The 18573-nt window shown below is 41.9% G+C and overlaps 1 long non-coding RNA gene across 4 annotated transcripts in view; it reads right to left on the reverse strand.

Moving 5' to 3' along the window:
- Positions 1 to 16899, reverse strand: part of LOC119503939 — a 107311-nt gene extending 90412 nt beyond the window's left edge. For 3 of the 4 annotated variants that reach the window (XR_005210415.1, XR_005210417.1, XR_005210418.1), the window contains exons 1-3: positions 16789 to 16899; positions 15365 to 15481; positions 14123 to 14255 (exon numbers count right to left, since the gene is read on the reverse strand). This is a non-coding gene — a long non-coding RNA (uncharacterized LOC119503939). Of the gene's footprint in view, positions 1 to 14122; positions 14256 to 15364; positions 15482 to 15665; positions 15753 to 16788 lie in introns of all 4 variants that reach the window. The other variant, XR_005210416.1, reaches the window with a different exon arrangement.
- Positions 16900 to 18573: the final 1674 nt, after the last annotated feature.

Raw genomic sequence — 18573 nt, forward strand, 5'->3', positions numbered from 1 at the left:
TTTCTTTAGCAATTTTCTTCTATTTTTTTTCTATAACGTTTTCTTTTTGTTCATGCCTGCTCCTTTTTTCTTTTTTCTCTAGTCCAGAGCTGCAGGGCAGGTCACTGCTGTAGAAGTTAGGGTGCAGTGAAGCAGAAGTGCTTTATTCCACTATAGAAAGCATCTTTTCCCATTAAATCTGGCTGGTGTTTTCCATCTGTCCCCGAGTAGGTTTTAATGGCTCGTCACATGTATCTGGGGAATTAGGGCAGCCAAATAATGCTGTGTTTTCTTCAGCTTGCATCCTTCTTCCTCTGTCTTACCTTCATGCTCTCGTCTCTCACAGCGAGGGCGGGGACATTTAACGTTGTTTTGCTAAGAAATCTGAACATGATGTTTTAGCACTTTTTTTTTTTACTTTTGTTCTTATTTGGTTAAAACTGAACAAATTGAAGCAATCTTTGTTTTATTATAATTTTTTTTCTGCAGTAACAGTGCTCCCTACATTAGTGTTCTCAGGCAAGTGGGAATTTTTGGATTCTATTATCTCTGGATAATTTGGGGCGATATCTGTCTGAGCAAGCCCAAAGAAATGCGGCGATGAGTTTTTTTGCCGTGTCATCACCATTCATATCTATACAACCAATGTGTTTATGATTAAATTGTTTACAAGAATACAAAGCTCTCCATAGATCTAGCCTCTTGATGCATTTAACTTTAAAATGCAGGCTACAAAAAGCTCTTTCCAAAGTCAATGAGTAACCATGCGAAATAACAGTAATCTCAATATTGAACAAAATAATCGTGATTATGATTTTTTTAAATCATTGCAGAAGAAGAGAGCACACAATGAGATGATATAATTAAAAGAGCTCCAGTCAAAACTCAAACAAAAACGATGTGTCATTGTGATGAAAATGTGGCATTTATGTTTGTTTCATGTATTACTTCGAGGGAGGTTAGTCTCCTCATCGCTCCACGAACATCTGATGTTTTCATCTGCTGCTACTTTTCATCTGTTTAAGCAACACGCCTCTTGTACAGTACGTCATGATTTATTTGCTATGTCAGCAAGCTAGACTTCCAACTCATTAGTGGAAGCAAGTTAGCCCAGCTTGCTAGTGGAAAACAAACTTAATTGTACAAAGGGTCCTCCTAAATGTTGAATTTTGTAAAAAGGGATAATGTCTTAAATTGCAAACTTAAACAAACACAATGCGTGGTTTTTGTAAAAAGAAAAACATGTCTTGTATCAACGTTTGTAGGCTATACAGGGCTATAATGTGCTTCGGTCAGTAGCGCACCCGGAAGTTAACAGTTCTGGTGTCCAGATGTCCTGGTTTGTCCGGCATTGTCCCGACAAATAGACTACCTGTAAAACACTCAAATGGCCCAGTTTTCAACATTCACTACCAAATTGTCCCCGTTTTCACCAAAATTAAAATAATAATAATACAGAATAACAGAACCTCTCAATAAGCTGAATGCCGAAGAGAAAGTCAGTATTTTCTAAAGAGCTCCATGAGGCTTTCTCCTCCTTCATAAAGTACCCCACAATGAAAATGCTGCGTTCTGCACACAATGCGTGACCGAAAATGTAGCCTACTCTTGCACGGTGGAAATGCTGATATAAAAGATCGTATTAAGACGGACAGATAGCTGATAGAATAGAATAGAATATACAATAGCTGGCAGAGATTGTGTCATTTAGCCGGCAGCCTGCATTTGTGCACACTGACAAATACCTTGTGTTTGGCTTTAAAAGGTATCTGACGATCAATAATTATATTACACCGATGCAATCCTTGTGTTTTGTGTTTACTCGTGTTATTATACAGTTTTGAAATAAACTATGTTTTGGTGGATTTTGGGAGACAAAAATCATTATTTGTCTGCTGAGGCGCTGTCCATGGTGTTGAAAGGTGCACTCGTTATGTGTGCTCAGCGCTGAAATAACTGTCCCCCCATCCTGATGAAAACACCTGTGCAAAAGATGTGGTACACTTTTTGGGGTTTGAATATATTGTCGCCCTATTTAGCAAAAACTCTCATACGTCAGTGACAGCTGTTATGAGAAACACCCATTTAGAGGCATCAATCTTAGACACCGTGTCCAAAAACTCTTTTTAAAAATGGGGAAAAAATGCACAATAGCTGCATCACAGTTTATACAGTATATTTCCTTACAGAAAAAAAGTGCATATTTCATATTCACTCGTTTCTCCTGAAAATGCGGATGGGGAGGGGAAAAGAGTAAAGGATGATGGCAGTAGAACACGGTTTGGGAGCTTGCAATCTGTTGCTAAAGCAATAGTAAGTTGTGTGGGCGTGAGAGCAGAACAGAGCAAGAGAGGAAAAACTAAACTAGATGCACTCGTACTCGCACGACTGAAGAAGCCGAGAGTAGGAGCTCCTTCTTGGAATTAGACAGAATGTCGTTCTAATTTCCTCCTCTCCTCCCTCCCTCCATCTTTATCCCGGTTTCTGCCGAGCGAAGCCTAATGATGTCCCTTGTGACAAGTGCTGGTTAACTACTAGCCATCAGCGATCGCAGCCACATAGACACACATGCACACTGTATTTTGGCCAGCAGCTGGTAGCTTTGCCAACTGTGTCCCCCTGACTTGAAGGAGATATGGGGAGCAGATGTGACTCTATTCTGCCTGACAGGTCTGGGAGAAGAAAACAAGAGCCAGCAGACTGTGTGGGGGGAAGGAGACGGGCGCTACAAGAGCCTGTCTCCACCTCTTACTGCCGGGAAACATACAACAGCTTTGTCTTAGCATTGTATGGCCATGGCTTCATTCTATAACATACTGAGCAAAGAAGACCCCGCATCCCATTACCCTAGAAATGCCTCTTCCTTTCCCTCACCACTTCCTCCTTTCCTTTCTGATGTGTGCCCCCCACCACCCCGATATACTGGAGGAAACACAGTAAGCTGCTTCATTATCTCCTTTGCAGCAGCTTTGTTGGAGGAAACACGGGACTATCCTTTCAAGAAGCATTCCTCGCTGCCACGCCCAGCTACACTTTAAGATGACATCTGCAACAATACAGACACGAGATTAAAGCTCCCAAGAATATCAAACACTGGAAATGATCCGCTTTTTTGATTTTCAGGGATTTCAAAGATGTGTTTTTTTACTTGAATATCTTTCTACAGGCAAATCTTAAGGCTTTATTTTAAAGTACAGCACAGTGGCTTACACCACTTTTAACTATGAGGCAGATTCAGGCAGATTTCATGACAGAGCATTGTGAGTATTAAGTCCTGTGGTTCACCAGATGACTGAAAATCTGCGATAAAAGCCACTTTATTTAAATTCAGAGTTGTCTGGATACTGTTTCACTCATCTATCTCCCTCCGTTTCTGCTGAGAAATTCACAGCTTCAACATAAAACAGTGCAATCTAATCACAGTTCCAACCATAGTCTGTATATATAGTGTGTATATATATATATATACTGGAAAAACAAAGTTCGGAAACTTGTGTTTGGTGGATTATTTCTCTGTTGTTACAATGCTAATGGTCATTGTATTTTACATCGTTGGAAAGCCTGTTTATTTACCTTCGCAATGATGTCCAACTTGTAAGGATCATGTATTTGTGGGATGAGCAGCACAGCTGATAATGTGGGTAGCGCCCAAGAAAAATTTGCCAAAATGCTCTGCCAATGGTAAACAGTGTATTCTCATAAGGCTACCAGGAAGCCTGCAATGACTGCCCTTCACCGTCAGGCCCGTTTGCGCTGGTGTCGACAACACAGACAATGGAACCTGAACATGTGGGGGAATGTCATGTTCAGTGATGAGTCCAGGTTCTGTCTGCGAAAGTTGGACGGCAGGGTCAAAGTATGGAGACGACGCGGAGAACGCTATGCTGATTATTGCACCAATGGAGTAACAGCTTTTGGTGGGGGCAGTGTCATGGTGTGGGGGGGGTGGCATCTCCCTCACTGGCAAAACAAGGCTTGTCATCATTGAAGGCCATCTCAATGCAGTGAGATATCGGGATGAGATTCTGCAGCCAGTGGCGATCCCATATCTCCACAATCTGGCACCTAACTTCATCCTCCAAGATGACAACGCTCACCCCCACAGAGCCAGGGTTATCACAGACTACCTCCACAATGTGGGAGTAGAGAGAATGAAACGGCCTGCCAAGAGTCCAGAGCTCAACCCAATTGAACAATTGTGGGATCAGCTTGGGCGTGCTGTACATGTTAGAGTGACCAACACAACCACGCTGGCTGACCTGCAACGAATCCTGGTTGAGGAATGGAACGCCATCCCACAGCAACGTGTGACCAGGTTGGTGACCAGCATGAGGAGGAGGTGCCAGGCTGTTGTGGCAGCGTATGGATCTTCCACTCGCTACTGAGGCTCCTGATGGTGTATTAAATGAATAAAGTGTAAAATAGCCAATATGTCTTGTTTGTTCCTTGTTACTGATAGAGAGTTCAATCATCCAATCCACCAAACAACTCAAAACAAGAGTCAATACCAACAGGAGAATACACTGTTTACCATTGACGGAGCATTTTGGCAAATTTTTCTTGGGCGCTACCCACATAATCAGCTGTGCTGCTCATCCCACAAATGCATGATCCTTACAAGTTGGACATCATTGCGAAGGTAAATAAACAGGCTTTCCAACGATGTAAAATACAATGACCATTAGCATTGTAACAACAGAGAAATAATCCACCAAACACAAGTTTCCGAACTTTGTTTTTCCAGTTTATATAGAGAGAGAGAGAGAGAGAGAGAGAGAGAGAAAAAGCTCTATTCAATTTAAAGATGCTGCTATTTACTCCTTCTTAGCTTGTGAATACTAAGCAATGCCACACCAATCATGATTCAAATCCAATACTCTGTGGAAGCTGCAGTGTGAGGGCACGAGTTTATTTGAGCTGGAGTGATGAGTTATAATGAATTCCTCCCGTGAGGCAAGGAGCCACACTGTACACGCAAATATTGAATGATCAAGTGATAGTGAAACATTCCCGGGGGGTATGTTTGAGTCGGTGACATCCATCACATTCAGACATTTCACCACATGCATGTGTGTGCTTGATAAGCATCGGCATACGTGTTTGTGCATGTTAAAACTGGTCTACTACCACAATTTACTCGCCATATTTATGCATCTTTAGGTGAAGGGCTTATCTACAATCAGGCTCATTTCCTTTATACGGGGATTAAGGGGGAGTAATTTATCTTTAATCTCATCAGATAGGGTGCTCAGCGGTGTTTGCACGCTGAAAACGAACAACCATGACCCACACCAACGTTCACGCGCGCACTAGTTGAGCGATTAACAAGTAATTTGCATTGTGTGTGCACTAATCTGGGACAAGGCCGTAATTATACTTAAGGACAATAGCACAGGATGCTTGTTGGACTGTTTATTAGATGAGTCAGTCTGAGTCAGTGTCCTCCACACACACAAACACAAATACAGCTGTTAGTCCGGTAGTTTAATGCTGCTTCACTTATGTAATCGTGCATCATCAGAGTGCATAGAGCACATTTAATGTGTGGTAAATCCAGCTCGGTGCAGTACTCAGTGCTTCTATTAACTAGATGAGAAATGTCTAACGTAGCCCGGGGGCTGGGTGTGGCCACCCACGCTTTTGTTAAAACAATGGCAAGGGAATTTGCATGGAGCTATTCAAAAACAAGGTAATTCAATAATTAAAAGAATAACTAGAAAAAAAGAGCAACAAAGAAAAAGAGCACAAGTGAAAAGAACAAAATATGAATAAAGGCACATCTAAAAACCTGTAATTAAAATCAGTGATGAACAAAAGTTTTTAGCCTTGATTTAAACGGTTGTTTTCTAAGGCTGTCGCAATAACTGCAATATTGCAACACCGCGATATTGTCAAGCCAACCACAGGGGATGGCAAGCAACCGCCATGTTGACGTTTTTTTCTTCTTTTTAACTCTTTGCAATGGGAGCGCCGCATTTGTACACTTTGCTACAAATTGCAGCAGTGTGACGAGGTGCTGAGTATCTATTCTGCGCCTAACGCTGCATGTATGGTGTGTTTTTCTTCTGGTCGCTGAGAGTTTGGGAAAACACCAAAAAGACCAACTGTCACATCCTACATGTAGGCTACAAGTGTTGGACAGCAACAACAATAATGGAGGAGAAATCAACCCCTGTAGACCGGCAGGTCCGTCCTCTCTCCCTACGTGCTTCAGCCTTCCCTTCATCCAGAGCAAGAACTCTACCTTGTGCCGACATAGCAACCAGAAGCACCCAAAGCGCCCACAATGAAAATAAACGCTGTGCCTCATTGCCCTTCTTTGTTCTGCATTTAACAAGTATTTAATTTGTTTTAAAAATGTCATCTTTGTCATTTAAAAAGCAAGAATATACCAAATAATACACTAACAATAAAGCTTATTTATACAGGACTAAAATCATGGACTAAATAATAATAAAGTAATTTGCCAAAAATAAAGTTGCAATAATACCGCTGTTGAGCCAATCATTATCACCGCAGGGGAAATCACCACGACAGCCTTAGTCGCTTCAACCAAATTATCAAAAAAATATATATTTTCTCTGTCACAAACTGGCTCAAGGAATGTGACAAAGAGGGAGTCCACACAAGGGATTAACTTAAAACCAACATCATTTATTGAACTAAGGTTAAGATCAGAAATGCTAGCAATGAAAGGAGGAGTTCATGGATGTGTGTTGTGGAGGTGTTGATGGTGCAAAAGACAATGAAGATGCAAGGTGGATGCCAGCTACAGAATGAACAACCTGGCCCAGCTTTTATAGCCTGGAAGGCCCAGGTAAGCTTAATCAAGCAGACATCAGACTTGGTCTGGTTTTGCCAGTCCGGTCTGGTGTACGAGTTCACACCGGTTTGATTTCATGCAAACCGGCTGAACACGTATGACACGTTCTGGCAGATTATAGAGTAGCCGACATCAGCAACCTGTGCCGACGCCGTCACAGCACTAAATCCAGCTTGTGTTGCATTAGTAATAAGCAATATGACAACGTGATTAAAGAGGAACAATGGCTATTTTTAAAACACTGATATTATTCTGGAGGCTATATAACGTGATGGAAAAAAATACTGCAACTTGCTCATGTACGCGCATATTGCAAGGGCGCGCCGGGAAACCACAAGGTGGCACGGTATACAGCAACTGCCTGTCAGTGGCGATATGAATGGAGTACTGTGGCGGCGAAACTGTCTCATACCACTCTGACTTCTTTCGTCTTCCAGTAGTTTATGCAAGTGCTGTCCATTGGAACAGAGAAAAAGTCCTATAATGTTCTACACTATTCCTTGTTGTAAACAAATACAATCTTAACTTTTTGTTAAAAACATGTTGTATTACTTTCTGAAATAATAAAAACATAGTAATGAATTCCATGACACCATTGTTTGATAATGAACTGTTCTCTGCATAAAAACTAGTTCTACACAGAGGCAACAAAAAACGACCCTCTGATGCCTGCTGAGTAGAATAATGATGTCTGTCTGAGAAAAATTATACGTTACTATAAAGAACATCTGGGGTTTGAGTTATGCTGATATTTTTAATAAAGCAGACTAGAGAATAAAGCAACCTACTTTTTTGTTCTGAGCTACTTGTGACCCGTTCAGATTACTTCCTGTTGTGTTGGACTAAATCACTGAGTATTGTTTTATGGTTATACTGTTAACCAGTGGTTCTCAATAGGGGTCCTTTAGGCCGTTCCCATTAGCTTTTTGCCAAGGGAACCCAGGGCGATGCTAACTTCCTGGTTGGCCTACAAAAATATGTCATCCCAGCAGCACTCTATTCTGATCATAGGTTTCCCTTCCTCCACGGTTATCTTTTTAACTGTAGGCCTAGTTGACAACAATTATAAAATTCTGGTCTTAATCATATAACAACCAAAATATTTTCAGATGGAAGGCCCTGAAGCGAAATCTTATCAAATGGAGGTCCATGACCTAATGTGTATCAATTAAGGTGTCCTTGACACGAGAAAAGGTTGAGAACCACTGCTGTAAAATGACACTGTTCAACATGACCATGTAGTCTTTAACCTCTTCCACTCCTTGAGGGCCCCAGCATCCTCGGCTGACTTTATTGTCAACCATAAACTAGAGACCTTGGGCATTCAGAGGATGATGGCTTTCCTAGGTATGTTGACAATAAGGGGGTTTCTGAGTAGTTTCCAGAACAGAAGTGCTCGCCATCCAATCGCCAAAAAATGCAATTCTTGCAGAAATCTCCAAATGTCAAAAGTTTTTGACACCAAATCACAGCATGGCTTTTTCTATGGTGTTCCTCAAGGTCTTGGTGTCTTAATGTAGTATTTTGGAGGGATTATTGATAATTTTTATCAATTCTCGAGTGGTGAAAAATTGTTAAATCTAGCACCAAATCTGAGTAACAAATGGTATATTATTTTATGACTAGAACAACTTGACACAGTGCTGAGCTGCATCTCAAATTAATCTTCAGGTTCCCAGCTTTCGGATGATGTTCACCACTTCTGTGTGACATCTACTGTTGGCCTGTTATCTCCCCTATAAAAAAGACAAAAACAGGTCTATAAAAAAAGGGAGGTGGAGTGGAAAAGGTTAAAATAGGACACTAAATCTGTGACGCAGCACATCTTGGAAAGAGACTGGGACACAATGACATTTAGGTTAATGCACATGACCTTTCTTGCGTAACTCTGTCAGAGCGACTCTACAGGGTTATTTGAGGTTGTCGTGGTTGTTTGTGTTGGCAGAATAATGCGTTAAATAAAGAGCAGGGATGTCACGGTACAAGAAATCTAGTAGTCGATACCAATACCAGTGAATTTACACGATTCTCGATACCAATTCGATACCACGGTAAAAAAAACCTAAAAAAACAATAAATCCCATGTAATTCAACACACACTCCTTTATTAAAACATTTGAACAAAAAACAGTGGCATGTAGCCTTTAAGTATTTAAAACAAACAATATTGTCTGGATGTCTGTCTTTGAGTTGCTTTGCTAAATTGGAAGTATTTCCTCCTTTGGAAAGAAAAGTACGACGGCACCGTTACTGCACCGCATACTGGTTTTTGCGAATCTATTATTACTCCTTGTAAATCCGCCTCGAACGCAAAGTACTTCCATACCCGACTCTTGCTATTTGTTTTCTCAACGAGTTGAGGCGGAGGTAGCGCTGCAGCAGCTGCCATCTTTCACGTCTCGTGTTGTTGTTTTTTTTCCGTGCTGTTACGGCATTCTTCTTCTTCCTTCATTTCACGGCAGATGAGAACACATGTAAGCGTATACTGCCCCCATTAGATCCGGAAGAATCGCATCTCCAGTGCCTCCGCTCCGGTACCAAATGACCATTACAGGCATCGTTCGGTACCGAAGAAAACGAGAACCGTCACATTTTTGGAATTTTGGTACCAAGTTGGTACCGAAGTATCGGTGCTCATGACATCCCTAATAAAGAGTTCAGTCTGCATGTCAGCTGGGTGACTTATGTACAGTAGTCTGATGACATGTTCTCTATGCTTGTTTGAAAAGATAAGCCTATGTTGAGTTGTTTTAGCCAAAACAGGTTTTGTAAAGAGATTAATATGTGAAACAACTCCCGGGTTGCTGAATGGAGGGATTCAACACATACACACAAACAAAAAACACACACACACACACACACACACACACACACACACACACACACACACACACACCACCTTGTCACAACTCTTTTTAGCTCTCATCTGAAACGAGAACATGCCCTGGGCCGCGCTGGGAGAGTGGAAGCCAAAGACAAAAAGAGAAAGCAAAAAAAGAGAAGGACGGAGAGGGAAATAAAATGAAAGAGAAAAGCCAAAGGGGAGAACACGGAGTGATAAAAGGCCAAACCAGGGAAGGGTAGGGGGAGGCAGAGAGGGAGAGAGAGAGAAAAAGACCGGAGCTGTGGATCAGCCTGGAGGGTCAGCGGTGTGAAAGAGTTGTGGTTCATTGTAATGTCTCAACCTCTTCCATCCTCCACACACCCGACCACGGCCCACCCCCACCCTCCAGGAGCTATTTAACATGGAAATTGATTTAAACAGAAGCTGAGATATCCGCAGTGGGACCTGAGGACAGGTGCCTGTAGTCAGCAGAGGAGAAGCTAATGAGAGGTGAGAGACCTGAGCAGAGCTAACAAGGAAAGCAGCGAGCACAATGAGATGGGAGTGGAGACGGCAGAAATTAGAGGGAGGGGAGCACGGACCGGGGAAGAAATTGAAGTGAAATTGGAGAGAAATGAGGGAGTCGAAATTTTATAATTTTCCAACTCGAGCTCCCAGCCAACTGAGAGATAAATAAATAAATGAGTGAGAAAAGGGTGAGTGTTCGTATGAAGAGTCTGTGTGTGGGTGTACAGCTACAGGCTGTGGGTTACCAATATATTCCAGTCAGGCAGAAGAACTGTTAGTTCAAATTTTACCCTTGTGGAAGGAACGTTTATGGTATAAAATACAGTAAAGTACAATAAAACTGCTCAATTAATAGCTTATGCAGAGTAAAGGGTAAAACTGGCATATGAGCTTCTTCATGACTGCAAACAGGACTTAAAGAACATAGCAATTTTGCTACTGGCTAGAGGAACTAGCTTGACTGACTAGTTCAATTTACTGTATCACAATAATAATGTGAAGTGAGGAAAGCAAGCCAACGAGTAAAGTCAAGAGGGCAAACACAGAAGGCTCTTCTCATTTTTCATCTTTATCTCATCTGATCATTCAAATACACGGATATTTTCACAACGAAATGGCCGTCTGGAATGAAAGTAAGTGGTGAGTGAGAGTGGTGTGAAATGGGTCGGCAAACGCCACTTTGTTTCATGTACGTATCATAACGACGGCTTGTATATCCGCCGTCCTCGGTCTTCCGGTTTCCCTTTTTGAATGATGAATACAGACTACGGCTACCTGCTGGTGTGGAGAGTTATTTGCTCTCACGCAGACGCAGAACATACGTGCTAACCGGCCGTTGGCTGTAGTCTTTGCAATGTGTTCAAATGCAACTTGTCGGCCAAGACAAAGGCGACGTGAGGCGATGCAACAGTCGGCCTTCATCGCCGCTAGTTCTTTGATGTCGGCTTGGAGTTTTCTGGGCCTTAAGTTGAAGTTAAACTGAGAACCAACAAATGGTAAATGGACTGCATTTATATAGAGCTTTTCTAGTCCAACCTGACCTCACAGAAATATGCAAAATAACCACGACCTGCGCATTATGTGGTGATGGCACAGAATGTGTTAAAATGACAGAAACAATGCCAATGGAAAGTTCCTTTTTTTGTAGACACACAAATTCCCAGGTTGAACAGAAGTAGGCCTACGTTATAATCAAAAGTCTGGGGTCGGGGTGGGAGGGTCAAACATGGGACTTTTACCCAGGAGACTGGTGTTCGTGTCCCATGTGAAACAACAAGTCAACTTTATGTGAAGTTATTTTAGGTTACATAACAAATATAGTTCTTTTAAACCCAAACCATGATGTTGGTGGCGTAAAACTATCTAAAACTGAGGTCCACCAAAGTACAACAGTGAGGCGGCGAGAACGATGAAGACCAAGGCCAAGCTTTCAGTAGATTTAGTCAGAACATGCTGACACTACGTGCATGCCAGTTAACAGGCCAGCCTCTAAAATAAAGTTGAATTTTGCAAAAAGGATTATTATTATTACGTCAGTGATGGTCTTTAATTGCTCGAGTAAGCTGCATATTTAGTCAAAGCACACTGCTTTATTGATAAACCTATACATAACCATTTAATTAGAGGAGCGCCTGTTGAAGGCAGCACAAAGCCCCCCCCAAAAACCTCACTGCAGCGCAACGAAGCCCTTAACCAACTTCCTAGCAGATAAATAAGCTACTACAATTGATATTTGTTTAATTTAAACCTCCATTAATGGATTTTGGGCCACTTGGGGGCAGCGTAAGAAGCTGTAAATTCAACATTGACATATTATTATAGTTCTTTCACAGTATTTATTTAGCACTTAAACCTGCTTTATAATAAAAAAAGATAGAAAATCTCACTTTTTACAATATGGGACCTTTAAGACTATTTGGCTGGCATGGCAACAAAACTCAAAGTCACTTCCTGAGGTTGAAATGTAGGTATGGTTTATGAGTACGTAAAAAAAAGGTTCAGGGATTCGTAGAAATTTCCTGTGATGGAAAAGAGCCAATGCTAATGGGAACACTTGACTTCACTTGACTCCAGCTCCAGCTCAGTGATATTGCTGTTATACACCCATTAAGTATTCATTTCAAAAAGACCTAAACCACCAAACCTGTTCACCTGGCTCGTTTCACAATGCACATACAATAGTGTTTGGCGAGGGAATAAAGATCAGACCACTTAAAGTGTGATCCATCATCAGAGCTGATGGCTCCTAGTTTTGCCAACACCCATATTCACACACTGAGATTGTCCTGCTTGGGCCAAGTATCAGTTACTTCTACAGTTTGTTTAATTAAAGGAGCGCCTGAATTGGCTGAAGGAGGTCAAAGTAGAGGTCGTACAGTTGAAAGCGGTCTTGACTCACAGGTCTAAACGCCCTCTTTTGACTTAACTTCCCACAAATGCATCTCCAAAACCAGGGTTGAGGCAAGTAACTTCATTATTTTTGATGGAAATCAGACGTGACAAAGACGCATGAGGACATTCGTTGTTTCCCTCATTCAGCACCTGAGCCGTCTGCACATTAAAGAAAAGGCTGACTTCAGTGAAGCTCGAGTCTTATTGATCTCGGCTTGCCACTGGGGGATGGCGAGAATTCAACATGTGAACATGCCGGTGTATACGCTCACGCACACGGACGCGGTTTTGAATATCAATGGGATTAGTGAAAGGTCTGGCTGTCGCGAGCTTTCAGATTGTAAACTACGCTAAAATACGACTGTGCTGCTCTTTAAATGTGATCCCGCAATTTGATAAATGTTATTTAGGAAACATGACAGGTATGACATTTTCTAGCAATAGCCTCCCACACACAGATGTAAAGGCACTTCTCATTCTCTCGCGCTTTCCATCAGCCTCTCTGCAGAAACTGATATATGCACACACAGAAGCACTCACTGTTCTCTTTCATTAATAAACAACCCAAGATGTGCTTCCAGTCTCTTTTTCCTGCATGCATGCACACTCACAAACACACACACACAGGCTTGCTCTAGAGTATCTCACTTTGCACTGCAGTATCTAGTAAGTCTTCCATGGCAACCATTTCAAAAGTAAGATTCATCCACTTTATATAGCTGGCCTAATTTGTCTACTCCAGCCCCCGCGGAGCACTGCCATCCACGATGACGGCTGGGCCCTGTGCAGACTACGCGGCGCAGGAGAGAGCGGGGGACAAAGTCCCAATGCAAACATCAACATTTAGTTTTGAAAGTTCAGTGTTCTACTTAATAATGAAAAGACCTAAATAAAAGTGAGAGAGGAGCAATTTAATAAGAAAATATACTTGAGTGCTGAAGTTGCAGACACCTAAAATGGTACATAAAGCAGTAGAGAACATGCGTTAAAGCTGTTCCAATAAAAGAACGGAGCATGGACGCATTGTGAGACAACTCGGGTCAGACGTGTCTAAGCTGCCCCACCACCTGCTGTACATAGACTAGAGACACAAAACGACTACAAACTAGGCTTGTCACAGTAGTCGGTGTTACCAGTGTTACACAGTGTTCAGGCATACACTGATTACATTACCCACCACCTCCACCGTTGGTTTGCTTTTTTTATAGAAATAAAACAAATTTAGTTGATTTTCGCGTATTAGTGCCGTATCAAGTTTATTAACCGGTGGATGAGATTCCTCACCGTGACATCCCTACTGGAAACAGCTGTGTCTCTTCTATGTACAACCTGTTCTCACTCCCAATTTGTCAAATACCACCGCTTTGGTCAGTGCCCCTCGATGTGTGATACGCACCGAGGCATCCTTTGGCGTCTATATGAGACGCACCAGGCTTTTAACTAACTTCAGTGTAAAGCCATCTGCGCCATTATTTTTTGTGCCTGGTGTTATATCGTCCTACTGGTTGTATTCTCAATGCAGTGAGCAGAACATTCTCCAACCACTCAGAGCCCCCTGCTAAAGACTGAACCCTTACCTTGCGTGAAATTGGCTCCTGATTCTCTGTCAATCCATACCAGTTGACGAGATTATTCCAGCCCCTCTGTTGTGACCAAGATGTAGTCAAGCTCAACGACGTGGTGCTCCTTGATGGCCAGCGCATCCCCCATCTAGAGGTAAGAAGGGGATGAGAGACAGATTGAGAAACAAGCGAGCAGATAGAAGGAGGGAATTGTGGGACAGCACTTACAACAGTGACCTTGAACTGACTGTCTCACGCGACACAAAACACAAAAGGTATGCTGGAGGAAGAGCTTTCTATGAACCCCCCCAAAGAGGCTACTCTATGGCCCTGTTCAGACCTGGCATTAACATGCATCCTCAGTGATCCGATCACAAGTGGACACCTCTAAGTGCAGGTGTGAACACACTCAAGACGCATTGAGGACGCATTGAGATCCGATCACTCTCAAACAACATTCAGAGGTGGTCTGGGCCACATATGGTCACATTCTTTTAGCAAGGTTTACGTGAGCGTGTCCTGGGCCACATTAAGGTCCGCCTACTCAGCTGACATACCGCTGGGATCCGCGGGGTCTCACTGTGCCCCTCATGTGAATATATAGGCAGACGCAAGGGCTCGTTAGCCTCGCAGCATGGAAACGACCTCTGTGCTCTACTGTATTCTGTCGGTACAACTGTATTTTATCAAAATATATCTTATCTATAGGCTATATATCTACAGATATCAGACTAGGCACAGGAAGTGCATTATTATCATACTGTCGGAGATGTGTCTGTGTTTTTGTTCTGCACAGAGCTGACACCGGTCCACCTGTCCACCCGCTCGCTCTCATCCACCGGATCTGAAGCTCTGTACGCCGCTGTTGCCTGGCAAAGGTGACGTTGTCAGCGGCATGGAGGTCCCCGGGGACCGCTGGTACAATAAACTTTTATTTTGATGTTAATAAAATGTACCTGAACTCACGAATATGTAGGATATAACTACTGACACTCCTGTAATATTACGTCCCAATGTCTGCGGTATTTGCAGTGTGTTTACTACATGTTTATTTGCATATAGAGCAGGGAAGTGAGATCAGATCACAAGTGGTCACTCAGGACGCATGTTAATGCCAGGTCTGAACAGGGCCTTTGTTGCTACTTCCAGAATGATAAAGCTAAACTGACTAGGGGTCCGTGGTGTGCCACACAGTATTTACAATATATTCCCAACTGTGAATTAATGTCTGAGGAGGTGAAGCATCATCTGTCTCACCTCTGAAAAGAGAGTAAGAGTCATCAACTGGTCCTGGGTTGACATTCTGGTCACCCATCTGGTATTTGTCCCACATGTTTCTTCCACTGTTTGAACCAGTGACTGTCCACCAGGTACCTGAAGGGAGGCAAGCAGTATTATCATTTTAACTCTGATAAAGCGAGATGGGACACTGCTAATCAGTCCAGATTGAGATTAGAGTCATGCAACAAGCTTTAAGGTGTGTAAACCAAAGCTTTTGTACTTCTTTTTTTACACGTTAAATTATGATAATAGAAATATTTCGGCAGGTGAAAGCTACCTTGCTGTCAGCGTTCTGGCATAACACAGACTGATCGTTGTAACAGCCAACTTGAGTTCAGGTTGCTGCATGCCTGGCCTGCTGGCTCTGTGAAATCAACGGATTAACCCACTCAGCTGGCAAACCACTTAGCTAGTACTTCGGTAGGCTATGTCAGACCACATTAGGATTTATTTATATTTGTTTGTAAATCTATGTGGAAATATGCATGTATCTGGCATTGCATTCTATCCTTTATAACTTTTATGCCCGCCTTGTAAAGCACATAATGAGCACTCGTTTTGATAAGTGTTACATATAGATAACCTTCATTATTATAGTAATTATTATTATCAACCACACAAGATATGTTTGTTAACAGATGAAACATTCATTGCACAACATGAGACTGATACAATCTAGCGTTAAATATTACAATTACACAGAAAGTTGTGACTTTCTTCAACAAGTGGCGTTTGCTGTCAAAACTAAGAGTCGACCAGTTCTTCGATCAGGCGCGATCCAGGCGTTTCCCATAATCCCCTGGGTCTTGCAGTCGGTGGAGAGCAACTGCGGCCGCTTCGATCTCGTGAGGTTATCGTCGCCCACGTGTGCATGACGTCAAAGCAAGTCGGCATCAAGTCGGACACAAATCGAACCGGCATGCATTGCGCGGCGATCGCCGGTGATCGATTCTGCGCAGGCCTGGCTCATCTCGAATGAGCCTTGTATTTGAGGAGTTGGGAGGGAGAATGTGTTGCATGGGGCTTCATCATTTGTAGTTTTATAACAATCAACTTAAGTTTTAAGCCTAGTTACAACTAGGATTTTAGAGCTACTGTGATGCTAAAGACCTGATTAAAAGAGGAAATTCAAAGAATCTGGGTGCCTTTAAAGCCCTTCTGACAACAACAAATGAATGCACCACAAGGAAACATTTAAATGTATGCTTCAACATAAATGTCCTCCCTTCACTTTCTCTAGCTTGCTAGCATGAGCCACCTAGCTGCTGCATTAGCACCAGGCTAGAAAGACACAACAACTAGTAACCATAATATCTCTATAACTACATGTATGGTCAAATTGACACTGTTCTATTACACAGACTGGTGACGGTTCTGGAAAGTTAAAGTCCTCAATTTACCTCCAAAAACATCTCCTTCCTCCCCTCCATGCTTCCTCCTCCAAACCCAAACAGGTCTCTTCCGGGTGTTCCCCAGGCCACGCCCCCTTACACCTGTGACCTAGAGGAGTCAGATCACGTGACCAGTGTGACGTCATACATGGAAAACAATTTAAAGCATGGTGATATAGTGCAATTAAATGCTTGTTTTCATGGTAAATATAGGTTAATATAGGTAATAATTATATAACTCTATGCTGGAATGCATTGCACAACATTTTGTAAAACATAGGAAATTACACTGGCTACAGGTGGAAGTATCTCACCCAAACTAGTGAATTGTTTAGTCATCAAAAGGGTCATTCCTGTTATGCAGCAACAATTCATCCTCATGACTTCTGGAAAAAAAGATGGATTTTAAATTTTCTGTTAGTAAGTAAAATGTATATATTTTTTCTCCTCTCTGTATAAGCTCCCATGTTTGTTTTACAGCCTATGTTAAAAACTAGGAGTATTTTTCATTGATAATGTACATAAATTAATTGTTTCTGTGTTATTTCTTCATGGTATTTTGCAATATTTTGTAGTATTATGGTGTTCATGTGATTGCCTCCCATTGGTTGATGATACCATAGAGGTGAGGCCACATCCGCTTTGTTGAATGCCCTGACGAAGACCTACAGTGGTCGAAACATGTTGGCTTTATACTCCTTTGAATTCTCTCAAAAAAATTATGCCACAATATATGATCACAGTGAGTTTAAAATGACCTATAAATTAATTAAAGAAAATGTATATATTTTATAATGTTATGGCTTAAATTGTATTTATTATATTTGACGCATTTGAAAGAAAATATGAGGAAGTAATTCATGGGGACAGAAATGTTGCTGCATAACAGGAATGACACAAAAATGTATGCAATTCACATGTGGGGGAAAAAAGATGCAATAATTGTCAATCGATTCAAATATTTAATCACAATTAATTGCATTATTGTCAATAGTTAATTGAGATTAATCGCAAATGTATCAAGTATTTAATACTCTTATCAACAGGGGAGTGGGCAAATATGTTAGTTTTATGCAAATGTATGTATATATTTGTTATTGGAAATCAATTCACACCACAAAACAATGACAATTATTGTCCAGAAACCCTCACAGGTACTACATTTAGCATAAAAAATATGCTCAAATCATAACAAACTGCAGCCCAACAGGCAACAACAGCTGTCAGTGTGTCAGTGTGCTGACTTGACTATGATTTGCCCCAATGTGTCTGTAAAGGGGAGACTCATGGGTACCCATAGAACCCATTTTCATTCACATATCTTGAGGTCAGAGATCAAGGGACCCCTTTGAAAATGGCTATGCCAATTTATCCTCGCCAAAATGTAGTGCAAGTTTGGAGCATTATTTGGACTCCTTCGACAAGCTAGTATGATATGGTTGGTACCAATGGATTCATTATGTCTTTCTACTTTCATATGATGTCAGTATCTTCACTCCAGCTTTAAAACTGAGCCCGCTACAACCTATAAAATGCAAGTTGCGCTAAAGAAATGAATGTCTATTCCTAGCTTTGCAGATCAGATAGGTAATGTAAATGTCCGGCCCCTTGGTACTCCACTGTTTTCCAAATCTGGCTCTTCTAAAAAAAGTAATTGAATAGGTCTGATCTATACTGTGTGAACATAAGAGTGCACAGACTGACTGCTTATTAGAATAGCCATCCATAAAACCACTTTCGGGTCAGCTCACCCCACTTAAAGCCCCACCAGTCACCAAGATTATTGCCTCGCCT

The sequence above is a fragment of the Sebastes umbrosus genome, chromosome 15 (genome assembly GCF_015220745.1).
Source record: "Sebastes umbrosus isolate fSebUmb1 chromosome 15, fSebUmb1.pri, whole genome shotgun sequence".
In the NCBI taxonomy this organism is placed as follows: domain Eukaryota; kingdom Metazoa; phylum Chordata; class Actinopteri; order Perciformes; family Sebastidae; genus Sebastes; species Sebastes umbrosus.